Raw genomic sequence first — 18,467 nt, 5'->3', positions numbered from 1 at the left:
CTCGAGCTTCTCAAGCTCCTCAATGTCCTTGATCACTGTCACACAGTGCTCATGGATTGACTGTCCTTCACGCATCTTCAGATTGAAAATTTTTTTGGACACCTCGAAGTACGCTATGCAGCTCTGCTCACCATACAACTCTTGCAGGTGAGTGATCATAGTCCTGGCAGTAGACATATGCTCATACTGGCTTTACAACTCGTTTGACATAGAAGCCAATACATAACACTTAACCCGACTATCTTCATCCATCCACTTCTCAAAAATAACTCTTTGCTCAGCATTAGGATGGTTTGGTAGCACTATGGGTTCTTGATCGAGTACATGACCTAGTTTTTCGAAGATCAGGATAATCCTGATATTTTTGAGCCAGTCTTTATAATTGGTATCGATTAAACGATTAGTTTCTAATTATATTTGCTTCTAGGGATTTTAAGATGCAAACAATGACTCTCATTAATTTATCGGATCCCTCCACTCTTCAGGAAGAAAATAAAAATCCTAATGTGACAAAAGATTTCTAATGGGTGCTGCGGTCCCACCGATGATATGCACCTCACCTAATAGTTATTAGTAACATGCATACTGAGGTGTAGGCAACTCTTTGCCCGGATACTTTTCTAAGCATGTTGTAGCAACTTGATCTATAAGTCATGTGGGTGCACCTAATAGTTATTGTTCACACTTTTTAGTTAAGCCCGATCCACCATTCACAAGCAGATGCAAGGCCATGATTGGATCCCTCACCTAATAGTTATTGGGCCCAACCCTATCTTTATCCTGGAGCAACTCTTTGCTAATAGAATGGTTGCGTATTTTTGATACAACTGAACTACTGTGACCAGCCGAGAATAATCAATATCGGTAGCACGCCCGCACATCTACAATGGTGGAAGACCCATGGACTTAATATTTATGGAGAGATTTAGGTTTAGGTCTCATCTAATCAGTCATCATATGACCGATTTAATTGGCATGGGCTAAACCAAACCGCTAAGCAACCCAATTTAAGATCCAATCTTTCAAATTGGCCAAGTAAGTGAAGATCAGTGGGGGTCTCCCTGTTACTTTCCTTAGACACTAATAAATTGATCAGATAAACGAATAGAACCAATTAAATAATCATGTCTCATTAACTTGCCTTAGACACCAATAGGTCAGTTGGTCCAAACAGGTTAACTCTAGTGAATCAGGCTCAAATTGTTGAAACAAATTAGGTCCTTACGTTAATCGATTCTACATATGGGACACAATCAATTTGATCAACAATAATTGCATGATCATTTAACTTAATTATTGAGCCTAATCAATACTTGACTCGGTTTGATCAATTACTTAATTGAATTAGACTCATATGACTCAAATCAAAAATCTTAGATGTAATCCTATTATATGACCTAATTTATGATTTTTTTATGATCAAAACTCTCTTGCACAAATATAAATTTCAGATTCTAAAATTAAATTTTAGATCTAAATTCTTTGTATAAAAGTAAATTTTAAATCATAAAAATAATTTTTAGATTTAACATACAAATATATATCATATATATGAATGTAAAATTTAGATTTCAATAAAATTTAGATCTACAACATGATATCATATATCTCATATACTAATCATAGATCATATCAAAAGTAAATTTATGATTTAAATATATAATTATATATTATATATATGAATCAAAATTCAGATCATATAAAATTTTAGATTTCGTGCATGCATCTATGTATCATATAAATATGAACTAGAACTCTTTCTAGATCAAAATTCAGATATATGCATATTTTCACATATTATCTATATATTTAAATCAAATTTAAAATTAAATTTTAGATTCTAAAATTTATCTATACATCTCATGTATCAAGAAAAAATCAGATTTTAAAATCTTTTTCAAAATATATATGACAATTTCAGCAATATAAAATTCGAAGCTCTGATACCATTGTTAGAATTTGAGATTTGGGGCATGCATATGAATTTCAAAATTTTATTTTTTAAATATCATAGTAAAATATAAGATTAAAATATTTTTAATCTGAATCATGCATGCATAAAATCATAAAACTACAAAGATCTAGTTCATATGCTGAAATTGACATATGCTGAAATTCAAATTGTGATCAATTCATATACCTGTTTCACAATCCTTTTCTTCAAATCTGGATATGAAAGAAAAAAGATTTTTTCTAGTCACACAAGTATCTGACCTCTAAGGGTATCTACTTGAGATCAGTTTGGAACAGTCTTTTAGAAATTAAATTTTTTTTCTCTAAGAAAATTCAGCCTGCTGAATCTGAACGAAGCTTGGATCACGATCAACACTTGATCTCTTTTCTTGATCTTCTTCTTCTCCTCTTCTCTAACCTTTCTCTCTTTAATTTATGTTGCTACTAGCAAGTGGCAACCAGCAAAGAGAGGATGCCCAAGTGCCTTAGCATGGAAGAGCTTGGGACGTCCCAAAATATGGGGCATGTAGGACGTCAAGGAGAGAAGAGAAAGGGAGAGGAAAAGAGGGCATAGGGGGTCTCTTTTATGGTGTGTGGGGTACCAGTTGGATGCTCTAAAGACTTTAGAGAATGTTCCTTTACATAAGCATGAGGATTGAATGCTATTCAATATTATAATATAAGTTCTACTTGTATTGGGTTTCCTAATAACTTAAATTATTTAACTTACATTAGGAATCCTATTAGGCATCAACTCTTGGAGCCCTTGCACCCAATTAAACACACCCTCTTTTGCACCTAAGGGACACCTCATATTAGATTAAAAGGCCCTCTAATCATAGGATGCGCCCAACTTGATCCAATCAAGGTGGCACCCCATAATAACTATCAAGAAAAATTAATTAGGGACTTGCACCCTAATTCAATTGATCCAAAACCTTAGACACTCAACAATTGGAGTCAAATGTGTTGAAAATAGTATCCCAAAGCCAATCGTCAGTCTATTGACGGTTGTACTCATTTTTGTATATGTACATGAATTATGAATTAATAAAAATTATTTTAGTATTTTTCATCATAAAATATTTTATCTTCTAATAAACTCCTATGTTGTGGTGAAGTCCTTAAGACTATTTAGACTCGACAAAGGAGGATTTGTCATTTAGTCCTTAAATCTGTTCGCGACCAAATGATACGTTGTTACTAAGGATGACAATGTTTATCAAGCATAGGTCGTTGTGTGCCATATAGGTTGGTTGTCCTCTTAACCAATGAGTGTAGAGACACTGGTATGGCATACAGGTGAGATGTAAGGGTACATCTGCACTAAACATGACCGACTCTAGAGCTATTTCTATTGTCAAGATTTGCTCCGATGGAATATGGGTATAAATGTCCCTCCGACCTGAGACCGCCACGATGACTTACAAGCAACTCACTGCACTTAGGCACTGGACTACCTGAATTTCTAATTCAGTGACGGAAGGCTGCTGGGTGTAGTCAAGTACTTGACTTGTCGGTGCGTGTATCAAGATGGGATTGACCACTCCAGTTCAGGAGCTGTGTATAGTTATGTTTCAATTTAGTAAAATCTTGGTCAGGGTAGTCTTTGTGAGGAGTCACAGGACTGTTTGAGTTGAGCACGATTCGGATGATCTAATCATGGTTGATAATTTAACCCTGAGTCGTCCTAAATACAGAGGTTAAAAGGATGAATTATACAGTAACCATATTCACGTAGGTTCTGAGTATTGCGATTGCGACTATTCGACCTATCCGATCATCAGGTACCATTGCTAGATGGTCACTTCGATTAGTACAGAAATTGATTCCTGTACTACCGACTTAGGTTTGAACCTGTGGGGTCACACACATTAGAGGTTTCTATCTGATCTGATGGCTGATGAAGAGTTCTAAAGCTCGTGGACTATGAGTCCTATATGTCTGAGTCTCTGTGATCGAGAATTAGGATTCTCTAATCACAAGTCCCACACATTTTGGATATCGGGGTCAAGAGTCCCACTAGTTTGGGACTCTTCGATCAGGATTACATATCGATGAATTCTGATGCCCGATTATCCATCGAATTTGGACTCAATATTTATGAGATATTTAATTAGTGATTTGATCGCTAATTAACTCAATTTGATTGAATAATTATTTTTAGATCAAGTCCAATTGAATTGGATTCAGTTGGGTTTGACTCGATTAGGTTAAGAGTTGACCTAATCGTCGAGATGGTTTGGTCCCTGATTTGATCAGGGATTGGGCTTAATCAATTTTTGATTTGATTAAAATTTTATTGAGTCTAATTAAGCCTAATTTAGTTAGATTTAAATTAGTCTAATTGGGCCTAACTTATTTGGTTCAATTAGGTTGGTTTAAATAATGAAACCACCTTGACCCATTCTCCCTGCACCACCTCACTTCCACTGCGTCCATTTGAATTCATGAGAAGGAAGTTCTCATGAATTTTTTCTCATGCAAAGCCCTCCTCACGCCCTACTTTAATGCGCCAAATGAGTGGATAAGGATGATTGGTTGGCCATTCAAATTCAAAACAAAGTTTGAATTTGAATGAGCAACCAATCTTAGCGCCTTGACCTTATCCTCTTTTAGCACCCCATTTATTACATGAGAAAATATTTCTCATAAAATCACTCATGCACAAATTAAGCCATGCCCTCCTCTTCTCACACCCTTAGTGGATAGGGATAAATTGATTTCTATTTGAATTCAAAATTTGATTTGAATTCAAATGTGCAATTACTCATCTTTATCCTCTCACGGGGATAAGACCTTGGTTGTTATTTTAAAAGGAGGAAAAGGGTGGGGCGTGTAAAGAAAAAATTTTAGAAAAAAATCTGGGCGTGAGGAATCCTTGTGTGCAAGGTGAAGGTCTATATCCTTCCGAGAGAAAAAGAAAGAAAAGAAAGAAAAAGTATGCGCAGGGTTTCAGCCTGGAGTTCGGGAAGTGAGAAGGTGAGCTACGAGTGTCGTGTGCCCACCAAATTTCAAAAAGATCTTCAACATCTTCTCAAGCACGTCTGCTGACGATCCAAAGCAACCAAAGAATCGACAGACATCGATCGAAAGAGTTCGATCAGCATCGACCGTCGAAAGGGCTCTACAACGAGCTAGCACTCATAAGAAGTCGATCAGACCGAGAGCTTTGTATGGACGATCCACAGAGGCCAGACACACTGTGTGGCTGCATCGTGATGATCAGACTCTTCCGACGGTGATCAGATTGTGGCGATCTACTACCCACACAAAGGTATTGTGTTCTGAACACATTACAGTAAAGTATTTACTATTCAAATTCGAATTTTAAATTTAAATACATGCATGCTATATATCATATTTAGATCCTAGTGTAGGATAAATTTTTATTAATTAATTAGATTAATTAATAATTTTTACTGTAAAATAGTAATTTTGAAAAAGTTTTAAAATTATCATTTTATTCCTGCACTGAATTTTTCTCACAAATAGTATCAGAGCAGGTTCTTAGATATGATATATATATTTGCATGCATAGATTAAGTTGTAATCTAAAAGTTTAAATTTAAAATTTAAAATTTAAAATTTAAAATTTAAATTTTGAAAGTTGTTCGAAATTCAAAATTTAAAAATTTGAAATTCAAAATTTGAGATTTGAATTTTAAAATTTGAAATTCAAAATTTAAAATTCAAAAATTTGAAATTCAAAAAATTTAAAATTTAAAATTAAAAATTTGGTTAAAATTTCAAATTTGAAATTCAAAATTTAAAATTCAAAATTTAAAATTCAAAAATTTGAAATTTAAAATTTAAAATTTGTTTGAAATTTGAAATTCAAAATTTAAAATTTAAAATTTAAAATTTGAAATTAGTATATTTAGATATACTTGATCCAAGTAGCAAGTAATCGAATTGGGTTGGTTGTCATGACCGTCCGGTCATAGGAGAAAAGTAGGATTTAAAGGCCCTCTCTTCCCATTTGATGGGGTTTCCTATGGCGGTAGGGGTGCCGATGTAATTATATCCCATGCAGATGAAGTAGCGAAAAGAATATTCATGATTTATTTTGATTGAGTTATTTTTTGTTATGTAATTAGCAATAGGATTGCTATTTATGAAATGTACTGATCTATTTGTGTAATGAGTCAATATATTTGGTGAACAGAAAATAAAACCTTTCAAATTTGAAAATTATTTTTGAAATGCCAAACCCTGACCCATCAGCCCAAATACTTAATTAAAAGAATTAAGTGTTGTCAAGTAGGTCTAGAATTGTGAATTAAGACCTAAGACAATTGCATAAACTTGTGGGTCAATGGGTTAGATGGATTAGGTCCATAATTGGGTTAGACCTAAGGTTAGCTTAAAGAAATAGACTAAATTAGAGTAATTGGTCAAATCTAATCAAAAGTTGAATTAGATTAGGTCAAGGATACTCTAGACTCAACTCCAATAATTGTAGTTGAATGGGTCCATGTCTTTAACTAGACCAAGATAGACTTAATTCATGGCTACGCGGTGAAACCCTATTTACTAAGTTAATCAAATTAAACTAATGAACCGGTTGGTGTCTAAGGTAAGTTTGGTAGTTTGACCAGTAATTTTTAAGCGGGAGCTACTCGCAATGATTTAATCTCTGACGAGTTAATGGCTTATCCCCACCATTGATCTCACTTACCTGACCAACTTGGTGAATTAGGTTTTGATTAGATCACTTGGTGATTAGGGCTCACCCATGTCATTAGGTAAATCAGTTTGACTGATTTAGGTACTCCGAATGCCAGTTTTAAGTAAATCTTTTTTAATCTGACTTGATGAAGTCAGTGGGAGGATTGAAATTGGCTGGATATTTTTTCTCTTTGATTCTTTAATAAAATTCTCAAAAATTATTAGGTCCTAAAAATGATTAAGTTATATTGATAACTAAGTCATAGCCTCCCATTAAGTGAGTGATAATGAGTCCATTAGTTTAATAATCATTGGAGGCCCAAAGGCCTGGTGCTTATTGACTAATGGAATTATCATTCATAGTATGATAATTTGGTTTGAGTCTTTCTGATGGTGGTTAGGTTGGCCGACCAAAGTCGGGCTTGATCATTTATTGATCTGATTCACCAAATCAAATCATGTTAATGGTTGGACCTAACCAGATTTTTTCAATGGAGGCCAAAGCCTACTGATTAGGTTCTGGGGCAAAATTAATTACTAGAAGTTGTTTAGAGAAACAACTGGTTATGAACTTACCCATAGATGCACATGGGTTGACCAACCAAAGTTGGGCTCGTGTGTAGTCTGTGTGGATTCTAGTACCCACTAAGGAATTAAAGTAATTCCTCGAATTGGAGGTTGAGGCTACCAATTCGTAAAAATACTGGGAGAAATTTTAGACTAAAGTCCAAGTCTTTAGTTTTAATAATTTATGTACTAATATTGGTCTGGTTTTCTTTTATGCAGCTATGGCCACTACCTTGTCGCTCCGGTCATTATTAGATAATGACAAGCTCATGGGACCTAATTTTGATAGTTGGTATCAAAAATTAAAAATCATCCTTAAGCATGAGTGGATCCTTTATGTAGTAACGGATCCGGCACCTGAAGAGCCAGCCTTGAATGCTAGAGGGACGATCCGAGACACTTACTAGAAGTGGCTCAACAATCGCACCACCATCCGGTGCATAATGCTGGCGGCAATGAATGATGAGTTCAGCCGCAGGTTTGAGAATACCCAGCCACAGGAGATGCTTCAAATGTTGAACGACTCTTTTGGCACGCCTGACGATGTTGAAAGGCACAAAACTAGTTGTGTCATTTTCAATGCTCGGATGAGGGATGGAGCCTCAGTCACTGATCATGTACTGTACATGATCGAAATGATTGAGCATCTAAGTAAACTGGGTTTTTTCCTGCACGAGCAGCTCGGTAAGGATGTGATCCTTAATTTTCTGCCCAGGTCCTTCCTTCCCTTCCTTACTCATTTTCGAATGACAAAGCCTGCAGTGAACTACCACACTTGTTAGGGTTGCTGCAGAACTTTGAGAAAGATCACCAGCTCCATAAGGAGTCGGTGAATGTTGTGGGAGGGTCTTCTTCTGATCGTCGACCCTTTAAGAAAGGAAAGAAGAACAAGAAGAAGAATAATAAGAAGGTGCAGCTGCATGCTGGGACGTCTGTACAGGGTCAGACCAAGAAGCGTAAGCCCGACCAGAGTCAGGCGGAGTGCTTCTTTTGCAAGAAGCAGGGGTACTGGAAGAGGAACTGTCCTCTATACATTGCCTCACTGGATCCGAACAGGCCAAAGAAGAAGCAAGGTACTTATATGATAACACCTTACAACTTTTTCATTTGTGATACTACTGCTTGGGTATTGGATATCGGAAGTCCTTATCATATTTGCAATTCGATGCAGGGTCTGCAGGTCAGTAGCAGATTTGATGAAGGCGAGAGGTTCCTGAACGTTGGAGATAGAAGCAAAGTTCCAGTTCTAGCATTAAAAATCATGAACCTTGTAATCAATTCTCGAAATGTAATTCTGAGTGAATATCACTATTGTCCAAGCTTTTTATTAAATATTATTTCTGTAGGCCTTTTAGTCATGTACAGTTATCAATTTTTAATAAAAGGAAATATTTGCAATATCATTTTGAATGGTGTTACAATATTTGTTGGACAACTTAATAATAGAATTTACTTTCTATCACAACCTGTTAATGTGGTTCAAACCTCCGGTAAACGCCCTAGAATAGATAATATGTCAGAAGTCTATCTTTGGCACTGTAGGCTAGGTCATATCAATAAGAATAGGATAAACAGGTTGGCTCAAGAAAGAATTCTTGAAGTAGGTGATTGTGAATCACTTCCAACCTGTGAGTCGTGTCTTCTTGGTAAAATGATCAAGTTACCTTTTACTGGAAAAGGTGAGCGAGCCAGTGAACTCTTGGCTCTGGTACATTCTAATGCTTGTGGACCCATGAGCTCAAGTACAAGAGGTGGATATTTCTACTTCATAACCTTCACAGATGACCTATCGAGGTATGGGTATGTCTATTTAATGAAGCATAAGTCGGAGTCATTTGAAATGTTCAAACTATTCCGAAATGAGGTAGAAAAATAAACTGAAAAGTGTATTAAAACTCTTCGATTTGATCGAGGAGGTGAATACCTTTCCAATGAGTTTCTGACATATCTTGGGAAGAATGGGATTCTCTCTCAATGGACTCCTCCTGGAACACCACAGCATAATAGTGTATCTGAAAGGAGGAATCGGACCTTGTTGGATATGGTTCGATCTATGATAGGGTTTGCTGGTCTGCCGATCTCTCTTTGGGGATCTGCGCTCGAATCAGCTTGTTACCTTCTAAATAGAGTTCTGAGTAAGTCTGTAACCAAAACATCATATGAGATATGGATAGGACATAAGCCAGTACTCTCGCACCTTAGGGTTTGGGGGTGTCCGGCTTATGTTAAACGTTTAATTACGGACAAACTAGGATCTAGGTCTGACAAGTGTAATTTTATAGGATACCCAAAAGAGACCAAAGGGTATTATTTCTACCTAGCTGATGAGCAAAAAGGTATTTGTCAGCCTTAAGACAATCTTTTTGGAAAAAGAGTTCCTTGGTGAAGGGACTGTTGCCTCTAAGGTCAAATTTGACGAAGTTCGACAGGTGGAAAAATCGATACAAGTTGCTGAACGTAAACCAAATTTGATTAGATCAGATCCAGAGCCCATTGTTCAAGCACCCTTAAGGCGATCTGATAGAGTACCACGTCAATCGAACAGATACTATAGTTTCTTGATCTGGGACGATGATCCTATCAAACTTGATGAAAATGATGAGGATCCGATCACCTACATGGATGCAATGCAGAGACCCGACTCTGAGAAATGGCTAGAGGTCATGAAATCCGAAATGGAGTCCATGAAGGTCAACGATGTGTGGACATTGGTTGACCCACCCGAAGGAGTAAAACCCATAGGGTGTAAGTGGGTCTTCAAGAGGAAGAGGGGCGCAGACGGAAATGTGGAAACCTATAAAGCCCATCTGGTTGCCAAGGGATATCGTCAACGTTATGGTATAGACTATGACGAGATATTTTATCCTGTGGCAATGCTCAAATCTATTTGGATTATGCTTGCGATAGCTGCCCATCTGGACTATGAAATCTGGCAGATGGATGTGAAGACAGCTTTTCTAAACGGAGAGCTGGATAAAGAGGTGTATATGATACAACCTGAAGGATTCACATCCACTGATGAGTCTAAGGTGTGCAGACTACAGAGGTCCATTTATGGACTTAAGCAGGCATCCCGGAGTTGGAACATACGTTTTGATAGGACGATTACGACGTATGGCTTCGTTAAGAACGAAGAAGAGCCCTGCATTTATAAGTGGGCTAATGATCCAGTAGTGATATTTCTTGTATTGTATGTGGATGATATTCTTTTAATCGGAAATGATGTCTCTGCATTATAGGGAATAAAGATTTGACTGTCGTCACAGTTCTCCATGAAAGATTTGGGAGAAGCTTCCTACATCCTAGGGATGAGGATCTATAGGGATAGATCTAAAAGGTTGCTTGGTTTATCTCAGTCTACATACATAGATACTATACTGAAGAGGTTCAGCATGGAGAATTCCAAGAAAGGCTATCTACCGATAGGCCATGGAATTTCTCTCTCGAAGAGGGATTGTCTGACAACACCTCAAGAGAGAGAGCGTATGGATAGGATTCCATATGCTTCGGCAGTGGGATCTATCATGTACGCCATGACATGTACATGACCAGATGTGACATACTCACTGGGGATAGTGAGTAGATACCAATCTGATCCAAGGAAAAATCACTGGAAGGTTGTTAAAACCATCTTAAAGTATTTAAGAAATACTAAGGACCAATGGCTTGTTTATGGTGAATCGAACTTGAGACTTATAGGGTTTACAAACTCTAGTTTCCAGTCTGATCATGATGACAGCAAAAGTATGTCGGGATTTATTTTTATCCTTAATGGTGGGGCTATCTACTGGAAGAGTTTCAAGCAACACACAGTGGCTGATTCAGTTTGTAAGGCAGAGTATGTCGCTGCATCAGATGCTGCCAAAGAAGTGGTGTGGCTGAGGAAATTCATCACCGAGCTTAGAGTAGCACCCTCCCTTGTTGGTCCAGTTCTGCTCTACTGTGACAGCTCTGGAGCCATTGCTCAGGCGAAGGAACCCAAGGCACACCAGCAGACGAAGCATATTCTGCACCGCTACCATCTCATCAAAAAAATTATGGATCGAGGTGACGTCGACCTTCAGAAGATCGATGGAAAGAAGAACCTGACCGACCCATTCACTAAAGCCATTGCGATGAAGGAGTTCGACAACTACAAGTCGAAGATGGGTATTAGATACTGCACCGATTGGCTTTAGGCCAAGTGAAAGATTGTTGAGAATAGTGTCCCAAAATCAATCGTCAGCCAGTTGACGGTTGTGCTCATTTTTGTATATGTACATGAATTATGAATTAATAAAAATTATTTTAGCATTTTTCATCATAAAATATTTCATCTTCTAATGAACTCCTATGTTGTGGTGAAGTCCTTAGGACTATTTAGACTCAACAAAGGAGGATTTGTCGTTTAGTCCTTAAATCTGTTCGCGACCAAATGATACGTTGTTACCAAGGATGATAATGTTTATCAAGCATAGGTCATTGTGTGCCATATAGGTTGGTTGTCCTCTTAACCAATGAATGTGGAGATACTGGTATGGCATACAGGTGAGATGTAAGGGTACATCTGTACTGAACGTGACCGACTCCGAAGCTATTTCTGCTGTCAAAATTTGCTCCGATGGAATATGGGTATAAATGTCCCTCCGACCTGAGGCCGCCATGGTGACTTGCAAGCAATTCACTGCACTTAGGCACTGGACTCCCTGAATTTCTAATTCAGTGACGGAAGGCTGTTGGGTGTAGTCAAGTACTTGACTTGTCATTGCGTGTGTCAAGATAGGATTGACCACTCCAGTTCAGGAGCTGTGTACAGTCGTGTTTCAATTTAGCAAAACCTTGGTCAGGGTAGTCTTTGTGAGGAGTCACAGGACTGTTTGAGTTGAGCATGATTCGGATGATCTAATCAGGATTGACAGTTTAATCTTGAGTCGTCCTAAACACAGAGGTCAAAAGGATGAATTATACAGTAACCATATTCACATAAGTTCTGAGTGTTGCGATTATGACTATTCGACCTATCCGATCGTCGGGTACCATTGCTAGATGGTCACTTCGATTAGTACAGGAATTGATTCCTGTGCTACCGACTTAGGTTCGAACCTGCGGGGTCACACATATTAGAGGTTCCTATCTGATCTGATGGCTGATGAAGAGTCCTAATGCTCATGGACTATGAGTCCTACATGTCTGGGACTCTGTGATCGAGAATCAGGATTCTCTGATCACGAGTCCCACACATTTTGGGTACCGGGGTCAAGAGTCCCACTGGTTTGGGACTCTTCAATCAGGATTACATATCGATGAATTCTGATGCCCGATTACCCATCGAATTTGGACTCAATATTTATGAGAGGTTTAATTAGTGATTTGATTGCTAATTAACTCAATTTGATTGAGTAATTATTTTTGGATCAAGTCCAATTGAATTGGATTCAGTTGGGTTTGACCCGATTAGGTTAAGAGTTGACCTAATCGTCGAGATGGTTTGATCCCTGATTTGATCAGGGATTGGGCTTAATCAATTCTTGATTTGATTAGAATTTTATTGAGCCTAATTAAGTCTAATTTAGTTGGATTTAAATTAGTCTAATTGGGCCTAACTTATTTGGTTCAATTAGGTTGGTTTAAATAATGAAACCACCTTGACCCATTCTCCCTGCGCCACCTCACTTCCACTGCGCCCATTTGAATTCACGAGAAGGAAATTCTCATAAATTTTTCCTCATGCAAAGCTCTCCTCACGCCCTACTTTAATGCACCAAATGAGCGGATAAGGATGATTGGTTGGCCATTCAAATTCAAAATAAAGTTTGAATTTGAATGAGCAACCAATCTTAGCACCTTGACCTTATCCTCTTTTAGTGCCCCATTTATTACATGAAAAAATATTTCTCATAAAATCACTCATGCACAAATTAAGCCACGCCCTCCTCTTCTCACGCCCTTAGTGGATAGGGATAAATTGGTTTCCATTTGAATTCAAAATTTGATTTGAATTCAAATGTGCAATTACTCATCTTTATCCTCTCACGTGGATATGACCTTGGTTGTTATTTCAAAAGGAGGAGAAGAGTGGGGCATGTAAAAGAAAAATTTTAGAGAGATAATCTGAGCGTGAGGAATCCTTGTGTGTAAGGTGAAGGGCTATATCCTTCCGAGAGAAAAAGAAAGAAAAGAAAGAAAAAGTATGTGCAGGGTTTCAGTGAGTTCTTCAGGGTTTCAGCCTGGAGTTCGGGATGTGAGAAGGTGAGCTACGAGTGTCGTGAGCCCACCAAATTTTAGAAAGATCTTCAACATCCTCTCAAGCACGTCTGCTGATGATCCGGAGCATCCAAAGAATCGACAGACATCGATCGAAGGAGTTCGATCAGCATCGACCGTCGAAAGGGCTCTACAACGAGCTAGCACTCGTGAGGAGTCGATCAGATCAGAAGCTTCATGTGGATGATCCATAGAGGTCAGACATACTGTGTAGCTGTATCGTGATGATCAGATTCTTTCAACGATGATCAGATTGCGACGATCTACTACCCGCACAAAGATATTGTGTTCTGAACACATTACAATAAAGTGTTTACTGTTCAAATTCGAATTTTAAATTTAAATACATGCATGCTATATATCATATTTAGATCCTAGTGTAGGATAAATTTTTATTAATTAATTAGATTAATTAATAATTTCCACTGTAAATAGTGATTTTGAAAAGTTTTAAAATTATCATTTTACCCCTACACTGAATTTTTTTCACAAAATGAATCTTATTCATTTAGATTATTAGCAGATAATTAAGTTTGAATTATTTTATCAAATAAAAAATCTCAATGAAAAGAGAAATTGGGTCCAACCATGTGCTTGCAAGGTTACCATGAACCCAATCGAATTTTTCTAAATCCAATTGATATTTTATAAGCTCAATTGCTAATTTCAGACTTAATCTCTTTGTTGTGTGATCTCATAAGTTTAATTCTATCTGATAGTGAGATATACAATGATCTCTATCAAAGTATCATTGAAACTCTTTTCAATGGGTCGAAATAATTTCACTCTAATTCATCAAGGATTGTCGATCCATAATAATCCTAGTGAGCTCTCACAATCCATCAGTGATACCTAGTAGTATGTAGTGGCAATCTAGTAGAACTAAAATAAATCTCTAGGTGTAGTTAACGTGTGATTCAGTCCCTCTATCATGAGTTTCGACTTGATGGTAGGTCATGGATAAATCGTCAAACTTTAACATCAGTCATATGATAGATTCGATTAGCTCAAGTCCAAATATGATTCCTATAAAAAAAAATTTTCCATCAATCACACTACTATGGTCATAGATTCTTGGACTTAGCCTTTCAAATTTTATAGGACTACTCCTCTCTATCAAAGTTGATAGATCGTATCTTGATACGCATCCTACTCCTAAAATAGATCAATTATCACCAACATCTACTACAAGGGCTCATTGAGACCCATGTTTATGTGTCAGTCAAACTCCAGCGCCTCACTGCGAGCATTAGTATCATCTCAGGTCAAAAGACCAGTCACACAACTATAGCATCGCAATAATCACTGATGATTAAATAAAAATTCAAGTGATCTCTCGTATGATCACGCTCAGTATTAGTTATGCTCTAACAACATCCACAATCGTCATCTAGTATCTCTACACTGTAGACTAGAGATCCATCTATCCTGAAAGAAGTGATCTGTGCGTCAGTCTATCTGGATTGATCACCGTCCTCATAATGATCCTATGATCAGAAGCATTTAGAAATCAAATACGTCTTTAATTCTCAACACTTTGAAAGTACGTATCAAAACTAATTTCATAGATGATTCAAGAACACATCATACTTGAATGAAAAATAAATTTATCCTTTTATTGATCAAATCAATGTATTAAGTATAAAATTATATCCTAAATTTATTACAATGTGTCAGCCATGTTGGTTTCTAGGACATACATCTAATACATATCTAACACACTCCCACTTAACCTAGAGACAATTGGCCATATACCTAAGATCCATCTTCTCAAGATGAGCTTCGATCTTCTGCTGGCTGAGAGGCTTGATCAGTGAGTTCGTCACGTTGCGTATAGAGTCAACTCTCTATACCTCGACGAACTTCTTTTCAAGATATTCGCATATGATGTGAAACCGCTGCTCTATATATTTAGACTTCTGATGAGACCTGAGCTCTTTAGCGAGGGTTATGGTACTATTGTTGTCACAATACAGTGCAATGGTATCTAATGGCATCACACCCAGCTCCACAATGGACTTCTTGAACCAAAAAATTTTCTTAGCAGCTTCAGAGGCGGCGATGTACTCGGCTTCTATGGTCGAATCTATAATGATTGGCTGCTTGAAATTTTTTTAGCTAACCGCATCACTATTACACAACAAGATATACTTCGATATAAATTTTCTATCATCAACATCAGTCATAAAGTCTGAATTGATGTATCTCTCAACTTTCAGCTCTGATTCTCAATCAAAGACCAATAACAAATCCTTAGTCTTTCTCAAGTATTTAAGGATATTTTTCATAGCAATCCAGTGTTCTTCATTTGAATTTGCCTAATATTTGCTTGTGACACTCACGGCAAGGGCTATATCAGATCGTGTACATAACATGACATACATAAGGTTCTCTATTGTCGAAACATAGGGGATCTTGCTCATGCGCTGGATCTCCTCAGATGTGTCAGAGAATATCTTTTTAGAGAGATAAATGCCATGTCTAAGGGGCAAAAGTCTCCTCTTAGAGTTTTTCATGTTGAACCTTTTCAGCACCTCCTCTATGTACATTCGCTGTGAGAGTCCTATCATTCTCTTAGATCTATCCCTATAGATCTTTATACCAAGAATGTAGGAAGCTTCTTCTAGATCTTTCATGGCGAATTCTTTTGATAACCATACTTTGACTGATATCAGTATGAAAATATCATTTTCAATCAGAAAGATGTCATCCACGTATAATATGAGGAATGTGACAGTGCTCTCATTGATCTTTTTGTACATACACGGCTTCTCATTTTTGATGAAATCAATCATTTTGATCACATCATTAAAGTGAGTGTTCCAACTCCGAAATACTTGCTTGAGTCCATATATGGACTTTTGTAACTTGCAGACCTTGTGATCATTATTACTAGATGTAAAACTCTAAGGCTACTCCATATAGATATCTTTCTCAAGATATCTATTTAGAAAAGTAGTTTTCACATTCATCTGCCAAATTTCATTATCATGAAAAGCTGCTATTGCAAGTAGAGTGTGGATGGATTTCAGCATGACCACGGGTGAAAAAGTTTCATTATAGTTAATGCCTTCGCATTGACTGTAATCTTTCGCAACTAACCTTACCTTATAGGTCTCTACCCTACCATTCGACTCAATTTTTCTTTTATAAATTCATTTACACCCAATAGGTATAATACCTTCAGGTGGATCTACTAAGGATCAAACCTGATTGGAATGCATGGAATCAATTTTTGACTTCATTGCTTCTATCCATTTTTCGAAGTCAATATCTAACATTGCCTCATTGTAGATTTTGGGATCATTCGTAATGTCCCTATCTCCCACAAAGAATGCTTCCTCTAAATCTTCTGTAAAAATATCTAGGTACTTTTTAGGAGGATGGGAGACCCTACTTGATCTACAAAGTGGAGGAGGTACCGCATCTATTAGTTCACTACTGGATTCAAATTCTTGGACTCGATGCTCTTCAGAGATTTTCTCTTCGAGCTTAATCTTCCTCTCACTACCTCCATCTTAGATAAACTCTTTTTCTAAGAAGATGGTATGAGGGCTCACAATCACATTGTGATCTTCAAGAAGACAGAAGTAGTATCCCATGATTTTCTTAAAATACCTTATGAAGTGAGCCCTAAAAGATCTAGCCTCTAATTTGTCCACCTGCTGTCGCTTGACATGAGTCAGACATCCTTAAATCTTGAGGTATCTAAGAGTTGGCTTCTTATCATACCATAACTTATATGGTATAGCAAAAACAGATTTAGAGAGAACTCGATTTAAAAGATGAATCACAGAAAGTAATGCATATCTCCAGAGAAAAATAGGAAGGTCTGTAAAGCTCATCATGGATCGACCATATCTAATAGGGTCTGATTCCTCCTTTCGGATATCCCATTGAACTGAGATATCTCTGGAGGTATCCACTGTGGGACTATGCCATTATCCTTGAGATAGGCTCGAAATTTTTCATTAAGATATTTTTCTTCTCGATCTGATCGAAGAATCTTAATAGATTTTTCTGTCTATTTTTCTACTTCATGTCTGAACTCTATAAACTTTTTAAAGGTTTCAGACTTACGGTGCATCAAATATATAAATTCATATCGTGAATAATCATCGATAAAGGTTATGAAGTAGACATAGCCATCCCTAGCTTGTACATCAAGTAGATCACATACGTCAACGTGTACCATGGCTAATATCTCAATGGCCCTCTTTTCTTGTCCCACAAAGGGTAGCTTAGCTATTTTTTCTTGAAGATAGGACTTACAAACTGGATAAGATTTGAAAGTCAATGGTCCGAGAAGATCATTTTTCTCCAGTTTGTTGAGTATGTCCTCTCCAATATGGCCGAATCTAAGGTGCCATAGGTATTTTTGGCTAATCCTATCTTTAAGTCTTTTAGACTCTATGTTATTCACAGTTTACTCATTAATATTGACACTCGCATCCATATGTAAATAATAAAGACCATCAATCAAAAAAGCACGTATAACAATTTTATTTTCAAGATAAATTGAGCACATATCTTTATTGATATAAAAATTATAATTATCCTATGCTAGCACAGATATGAAAATCAAATTTTTATTGGCTACAGGTACATAATAGTAGTCTTTCAAAATTATACTAATTCCTAATGGTAATCGCAGAGGGTAGGTTCCAACGGCTATAGTAGCAACCCTTACTTCATTGCCGACCCAAAGGGTGATCCCGCCTTCTCTCAGCCATCTTACTTCTTCAAGCTCTACATAGAAGTGCACAAATGAGCATTTGAACCAGAATCTAGAACCCAAGTAGAAAAAGAGGAAACTATTAGATTAGTTTCAATAACGAGTAAATCAGACATACCTTCAGAAGGCCCATCCTTCTTCCTGCTCTTGATAGTCGCCAGATAGGTCGGATAGTTTTTTCTCTAGTAGCCTTCAACATTATAATGAAAATACTTTTCTTTACCGTCAGCCTTCTTTAGAACCTATTTCTTAAGCTTGGCCTCATTCTTTTGCTTCTTTGCAGGCTTCTTCTTCTTCT

Source organism: Elaeis guineensis, chromosome 5, assembly GCF_000442705.2.
Source record: "Elaeis guineensis isolate ETL-2024a chromosome 5, EG11, whole genome shotgun sequence".
Classification (NCBI taxonomy): Eukaryota; Viridiplantae; Streptophyta; class Magnoliopsida; order Arecales; family Arecaceae; genus Elaeis; species Elaeis guineensis.
The sequence above is the reverse complement of the archived record's forward strand: the minus strand, read 5'-3'. Positions refer to the sequence as shown.